Source organism: Pelobates fuscus, chromosome 3 (assembly GCF_036172605.1).
Source record: "Pelobates fuscus isolate aPelFus1 chromosome 3, aPelFus1.pri, whole genome shotgun sequence".
Lineage (NCBI taxonomy): Eukaryota > Metazoa > Chordata > Amphibia > Anura > Pelobatidae > Pelobates > Pelobates fuscus.
In genome coordinates this window covers 73,144,134-73,152,629 of record NC_086319.1, presented here as the reverse complement: position 1 = coordinate 73,152,629, position 8,496 = coordinate 73,144,134, and the positions used below count along the sequence as shown (strand labels likewise).

The 8,496-nt window shown below is 34.4% G+C and overlaps 1 pseudogene; it reads left to right on the top strand.

Annotated features, from left to right (window-relative positions):
• Window positions 1–1,390: 1,390 nt before the first annotated feature.
• Window positions 1,391–3,387, top strand: LOC134601629 (S-methyl-5'-thioadenosine phosphorylase-like; annotated as a pseudogene).
• Window positions 3,388–8,496: the final 5,109 nt, after the last annotated feature.

Below are 8,496 nucleotides of genomic sequence, written 5' to 3'. Positions count from 1 at the left end.
TCGTCCATTTATTCTTCTGAACCTTCTTAATCTTGCTGAATTATCTAGGACACACAGGATCGCTCAATAAACTCCAAGTCTGCAACAGCAACAGTTTCCAAAATAATTCAGGGGAGCTCTGTAACGATATATGTTCTAGTGTGGAAATTATAAGAATCACCCCAACTGGCCCTAAATCCTAAAAATGCCCGAAATAGCTCAAAATTAGTCATGAATTAATAAAAAAAAGAAAATATTCCTGTGATAAGTAATTATAATAACATAGAATTTACCATCAGCTTCTTGTGGATAATAAAAGAAAAAACATCAACAAAATATGGAAAAAATTCGGGTTTCCTTACCCCCCTATGACCCAAGAGGGATAAGACAATATCTGTTAATGCTACACATAATTTGTACTAGTGTGAGCGTTTTTATTACAGAGTCTGTGGACAGTCCATTCACACCTTCATCTACAGCCTGTGGTAATTTAACAATAAATAAGACAATTACAAAATGTTACAGGAATGATAATTTGATGAGAACCCTGCTCAAACGAGTTTACAGTCTAGAGGAGGTGGGGTATTAAAACACCATAGAAAGGGCATCGAAGGGGGGTAGCAACCAAACTACAAGGTGTGAAAGTAGCAGAACTGGAAGGTTAGAGTGGCGTGTGGCCCTTTTAATAGGGTTATTAACTCAAAGTAAATTTCAAATTTAAAGTCAAAATATCTGAACTGGAAAAATTTCCCCAGTCAGTTATGCTTTAAGTTCATCTACTGTGGCCTTTAATATGAAATACACCTTGAATCCCCTGCAATTCTCTTTCGTGAATAACCCTGTTATGGTTTTAGGAGTATGTAAGTGAAGACAAAGCTTTTACACCTTATACGCCAATTACTTTTGCTGCTGTCATTAAACTCCGCTTAAAGTGATGGAACTAAGCAGGTATTACCTGCAGGTTGATTGGAGGTGCCTTGAGGAGTAAGTGGTTATGTGATACAGTCACCTACAGTTCATTATTAAGTTAGTTGATTTATCGTGACACTGAAGTTACATTTCGGGGTTATTAACTAAAATGAGAATTGTTGGAAATTGAAAGTGGATTCAACGTGAATTTCAAATTTAAAGTCAAAATATCTGAATTGAAAACAATTCTCCAAATTCGCTATGCCTCCAATTTTCCTATTTTGATCTAAAATCTGAAATTTTCTTTGATTTCACTTTAAATTCATAAAAAATATCACTTTAGTGAACAGGCCTGTATGTGTCCTATCATAGCAAGTAAACAGGTGGGTGAACACTTTACAAATAAAATAAAACTCAATAGTTGCTATTTACAATACGAGTGTAATTTTTATATTTAAATAAATAAAACAAACAAACAAACAAACAAAAACTTGGAAACACAATGGGCATTCTAATTATCGTAATACATTTTCTTTCACTGATAATTAAACATAGATAAAATGATGCCTTTTATATCACATGATATCATATGGATGGATGTTCTCCCCATCTATCAACCAATTCTTTGTGCTGTGTTCTCTCATAACACTCATAAACTAGTTTTTAAATTCAGACATAAAAGGTCACATATAAACAGAGCAATCTCATTCTATCCCATGTGTGCACTATTTAAGGGTGTGCATTCATCTGCTCTGCACATAAAGCTCTGCACCCACAAGTTATCAAGTGAACTTATCACACCTTTTATGCTCAGTCTATTCTTTAGAGATTTTCTTATGCACACACGCCATGTGTATAATGACTCAGTCAGTTAAAAGGCCACCCATGATAATATCATGGAAAACAAACCTTTCCAAAGGAAAAAAATCATAAAACCAATTGTAAAACTCTTCCGCTTTGGGTATGCTATAAATAGTTATAATGTCTTGTTAGAAATAGATTTTAGGGACAGAACTAGAGTTTAAGAAAATAACTAGATTCATTTATTTATTAGAAAATCATTTTAGCATTCTAATGCTTGTAAAACCACTACATAGTTTAAGTCTTTCGTTTTTACAATATTTATTTTTTTCATTATTGTAGAAGGAAACTTTACACTTTTTTTCTGCAAGATTAATTTTTATTTTGTTTTTAACTTTTCATTTTATTTAGCGTTCTTTTTGTTCCAAAGTGTAACTGAAGGCAAAATTATTATGGTGTTTATTTTTTGTATTACATTCTATAATATTTTACAGCAGTGGATAGATGAATGCTTGTAGTAAATCATTTACATCATTTTTTTTCATTCTTATTAAATTTCTTCATAAACGTTTTTTAATGTATACCAACTATTGTAACTTTTGATATTAGAAGCAGAAAACAAAGAAGTAATGTATAACTCAAAGAAGGATATTGATATAGGGCAAAATAGCATGTAAAAATTAATCATTTCAAAATTTCAGAATGGGAAATTCACTTTATTGAATAACCAAATATACTAATCAAACTCAGAGTTTCAAATAATTTTTTAAAAGACCGACAAGCTTCTTTTAAGAAACAAAAGGCATAGTGTAAAGGTTGGAATAATCAGTGGATCTGGACTGGATGACCCTGATATACTGGAAGGAAGAATAGAAAAATATGTAGATACACCCTTTGGCAAGCCTTCAGATGTCTTGGTTCTGTGAAAAATAAAAAATGTTGATTGCGTGCTACTTGCAAGACATGGAAGGCAGCATACAATTGCTCCAACAAATGTTAACTACCGTGCCAACATTTGGGCTTTAAAAATGGAAGGATGTACTCACATATTGGTGACTACGGCTTGTGGATCTTTGAGAGAAGAGATTCAGCCTGGAGATGTAATAATGCTTGATCAGTTTATTGACCGGACTACTAAAAGAGAGCAGACATTCTATTATGGGAAGACATGTTTACCCTGTGTATGTCACATTCCAATGTGTGATCCTTTCTGTAGCAAAAAAAAAACCAAGAGAGGTACTAATCAATGTTGCTAAAAGAAACTTGGCACTAACTGTCACACTAAGGGTATAATTGTGACCATAGAGGGACCACGCTTCCATTCTACAGCGGAAAGGCACATGTTTTGTCTCTGGGGGCAGATGTCATCAATATGTCCAAGGTTCCTGAAGTTGTTCTTGCCAAAGAAGCTGGCATATGTTATGCAAGTATTGCAATGGCAACAGACTATGACTGCTGGAAGGAACATGAAGAAGCAGTGTCTGTAGACAGGGTACTAAAGATACTTAAGGAGAATGTGAATAAAGCAACAAGTATTCTCCTGACTGCTATACCTCAAATTGCATCCATGGACTAGACAGAAGCACTGAGAACTATTGTAGCTCTCTGTTATGTTACCCAAACACTGAATTCTCAGGGTTGAACAGAAAACACTGGGATCAAGAAAAGCCTGGACAATCAACAGCACAAAACTTAAAAGCATTTTTGGAGCTCACATCTTCTATATTTGAATAGATTAATGAAGCATGACCAAAGAATATAGTTACTAACAGGCTATGGTTATTATGTAGCTAACTACATATATACAACCATATCATACATTTTAAAATATCTTGCCTTTAAATCAGATTAAAACATTTATTAAAATAGTATGCTGCACCTGAACCAATACAGCTCAGTGTTAAGGTTATGGTGCAGTATTGCTTTAAATATAGGTCACTCAAGACATTGCTACTCGTTTGCATGTACAGGGAACTCTATTTAACATTATTTTAGTACTGTTACTGTTTACGCACTTTTTTTTACCATATGATTTCATGCAGTATGTATATCACCAATATGTCTATCCAAGTACTCCCATAAAAATATATGATATTTTTTAATTTCCTAGACTAAGACTTTTTAACCATGAAGTGAACATGTCAATGTACGTTGCATAGTCTGCCTAAACAACCTCAGAAGCTTCAATTTATGTCAGACTATTGAGTAAGAAAACAAAGCTCTGGAAAACTTAGTTAAACAAGTTACTTACAGCTTTTCTTGCACATTAAATTTGACCTTTATGCATATCATGGAAGAAGATAGTGTTTTAAGTATTGGATGATGGACACCACGGAGAAACAAAAATTACAAATATGTTGTCATGCTTTGTATTGTCCTGTTCAAAGATGTATGCTTGCTTTGTAATGGCAGATTAAAAACTATCTAGATCAGGGGTAGGTAACCTTCGGCACTCCAGCTGTTGTGGACTACATCCCCCATAATGCTCCTACACCCATAATGCTGGCAAAGCATCATGGTAGATGTAGTCCAAAACATCTGGAGTACCAAAGGTTGCATATGCCTGATGTAGATCTCATAAAACAAACAAACAAACAAACAAAAAACATTCTTTGAGCTAGGCTCCAAAAGAGCTTGACCAGCTTATCCTCTTATTTAGGCCTTTTGGTGAAACTGACCCTAATGTTTTACTCCAATATGTCTTCGGTTGTCTCAGTGCTCTGACCTTGTCTCATATTAGCCAAGGGACATGATCAATGGCTGTAAATCTTAAGGACGACAGCTGATGGCCCTTCTCCAGGCCTTTTCTCCTGGAAAATGCCTTGCTCTTGAGTTATTATATTATTCATCTTGGCATGTAATTTTAATTAGTGGCTTATAGGCCCTTATATTTGGTTTAATAGCAAATTGCTTATATAATATTAGAAAGTGGAAAAGAGCACATTGTGGAATTATTAACGACTTTTTCTCTATCCGTCCGTCTGTCTGAGGTGTGTGTATGTATATATATGTATATATATTTTTTAATTTATTTGTTTTATTTTCTTTTTTTTCCTCACTCCACTTGGGTGGTATATGCTCCTTATTCTCGGGTCCAGAGGACTATTTATACCCCTCTTTGAAAATCCACATTCATATGATATATCATATGATATGAATGATACGTCATATATCATATGAATGTGGGTTTTCAAATTGGCTTATAAATAGTGATTTCCATAGAAAAATCTGAATGAGAAAGGTTAATAAAGTGATTATCAAAGAAGCGGCAGAGATACCTCAAAGTCTCCCATTAATTTAATTAGGTTAAAAGTGCCCGCTGATAGTTCAGCCCTTCTTATTATGATTGTCTTTTACTGAAAATCTAGTCAGTCTTTGTCAAAAATCAACATTTTGAATAAAGTAACGATGCACACGATTATGTTGTATTTTTAACGCCATATGATTTCTTTACAAGTTGCGCCCATACAAAACTGTGTAAAATATGTTTTTCAAAGGGACAATCAGTTGGCATGACTAATACGATGTAGTTGGAAAATGAACATTTTACTTAGGTTGTTTTCTTTTCCTGGGTAATGAAATTAGCTCTTTGGAACAGGCACTGCACTATTGTAAATAAGTAATGCCCATTCAACTATTGTAAGCTTTTACTATTCAAATATGGCAGGAGTGCAGATACACTTACGTAAGGCCTAACGAACAGTAATTATCTTTTGCTTGAATAAAAAGCCCAAACAAATGCTAAGCTGCATTATCGCTTGGCTTCTGACATGAGCTGATAATCAGATTTTCGTGTTTAAAACCATGATCCTTTAAACAATGCCACTCACTGTCTGTGCCTTCCGATATTACCCTTAATTAGAAGGAACAGAAACACAAATCTGAATTATTAGAAAATCTGGTTTCTCTGGTCAGTGGCTTCAGAGTTTTAACTTTATTACAAAATGAGCCAGGCTTTGTGAAAGAGTGAAAACTAAACCGGGTATTCTCAATCTGTACTTGTATCAGACAGAACCATGTATTTTGTATCATACAGATTTAAAAAAAAAAATGTGAATAAAGACAGGACACGTTCCGTGGAAATTTGTGCAATTGCTAACAATCGCTTCTTTCAGGGTGGTAAAATCGTAATGTTTTTGAGTACTTCTTTGTTTTTTGGGATCATTGGGGTTTATTCACTAAACAGTGATATGTAGTTCAAAAACCACTAAATTTGCAAAATTGCAAACTAGCCACATTAGAATAGTAAAATAATTGGTCCGCATCTACATTTTTACTGTTTTAGCCTAACTGTGAATTGTTGGGAATTCAAAGAGAATTTTTGAGAATTCATCATTTGAATAAAACTATTTTTAAGAAGGTGCAACATGAAAAACAGAATTCAAACCATTTATTCAAGATATCTTAGTTGCATAGCTACATTGTAATCTAGGTTGAACAAAAAGTCAAGTTTATAAAGTTCATATTTTAACACATTTGTTTATGGTGTTGTTGATTCAGAAGATCTAACATGTGACCACCAAGGCCTCAAATTTAGATAAGCTTTTCAAATCATTTAATATTTTTTGAGAAACTTTTAGAATATAAAAAAAAAAAAAAAATTCAAATATCAAAAAATATACAATATAGAAAAAATAAATATCTAAAAAAAATCAAAAAAATCATGATATTAAAAAATGTAACAATTTAAAAGTTTATAAAAAATATACTAAAGTAGCTCTGTCACCTCAAACTTGTCTTTCTTTCTGTAATTCTAATCTTTTTCTATTTAAAGCATAACACAAAGTAGGGACTTTATTTACATAAAATATGAGAGCTATGAGAGCTCATTCTTTGGAAAGCCTAAAATATCAGTGAGAGCGCTCCCGGCATAGAAAAAGTTCTGAAATATCAGTAAGAATGCTGTGATTGGTTGACTTGTAAGTAAGTCAGCCAACCAATCAAAACGCACTGACAGCTAAATCTCACTTCTTTAAAAACTTGTCTATTATAGTGCTCTGATTGATTTTCTCACAAGCCAACCAATCAGAGCACCGATTAGGAAATTTTAACCTGTGCAGGCGATTTTTAATATTTCAATTTTTGTTTTTGTTTATGTCAGGGTTTTTGTTTTTTTTAATTGTTATAACCTGCATCAGGAAGCCTGGTTCTTAATTTGCCCTTTTTGGGGGCTGAAGAAAGAAGACTTTTGGGGGTAAGTATAGCTATTTTTATTTTTTTTCAACCCCGTAACTATTATTATTGGGGGGGGTGGGGTAGGTGGAGGTTAGGATATAGATGCCACCAGACATCCAGTGGGTAGGAAAGGGGGGCATGTCAGTAGTTCTGGGGTGTACAATGGCATGTCAACTCCCCATTTTTTCATTATTTAGAGCCCCCATCTGCTGCCCATGGACCTAGTGTCCTTCCCCATTTACTATTATAATTAGGGCTCCCACTCACCAACAGGTACAGTGAACTCAGGGGGGATATGATAGAAACATTTAAATACATAAAGGGAATCAACACAGTAAAGGAGGAAACTACATTTAAAAGAAGAAAAACTACCACAACAAGAGGACATAGTCTTAAATTAGAGGGGCAAAGGTTTAAAAATAATATCAGGAAGTATTACTTTACTGAGAGGGTAGTGGATGCATGGAATAGCCTTCCAGCTGAAGTGGTAGAGGTTAACACAGTGAAGGCATATGGTTATGTCCCACATTTTTTAAAATCGGTGCTTTCTGAAACTTTGTATAGGATGCGAAAGCACTGGTTTTAATCCGGACACCAAGTGTGGGTGATTGCTAAAGTTTCATTAATGGCGACCAAATTCTGACCATCTCTAGCACTCTAAGGTTTCTAGCACTCTCTTTTCACTCCCCTAGCACAATGTGTGAGAGATACTCAAGAAGATGAGGAAGGTTGCAGGATACACTCACAGGGATGATGGAGCAGAGATACACAAGGGAGACATGATTTAGGTCACATGAGAAGATTTTTCAAAATTAAAGAATGGAATGTTTATAGGTAAGATTCTGGGCAGCCATGGAAAGATCTGGGTAGAAACACGTGTACTAATTTTTACTGAAGGCTAATATCATGGTAATACTGTTAAAAATTAAATCAATGGAGATGTTATGTGCTCAGTCATAGAAAAGGACATGAGTGGAGATACTTCCAAACTAGGTATAAACAGACAGTACAACATATATAAAACAACATCATGATTGAACAAATTGCAGTAAGAACAGAAGGACTGGCACAACAAGGTGATTTGCCCATGTCGAGGTAGATCAATCAGGCTGCTTTTTGGGATCGACATCAGTATGAGACAAATAAAAATATATGACTGACTATTAAGGAGGCAGACCGTGCTTACAGAAGCAAAAAAGAACAGGCAAAACATACATAAGAGGCAACTAAATAGGACCCAGTGCAGGAAACAGATGGGTTAGGAAGGTCCTTGGAATAAGATACACATTTAACAGGATATGACAGCCCATGACAACAAGACTCATATATACAATTCTGGAACCAGCACAAACATAATGAGTCACACACAATTAGCAAGCACAGGACACAGGACCTACATATATATGGTCTGGCAAACAAGATGTTGCAAACAGGCTGGAAATAAAGCACACACATGCAAAGCTATTTATATACTTTCATGAATTATTATCAAATCTATTTTTATTTAATCAATTATTGCATTAACCTATCTGGCAAATGAACAGCTCACATGCAAGTAAATTAAGTTTGCATAATTATTCGTATGTTTGACCAGCATTTCGTTTTAGAACGAGCTTTCAATTTATAACCTTC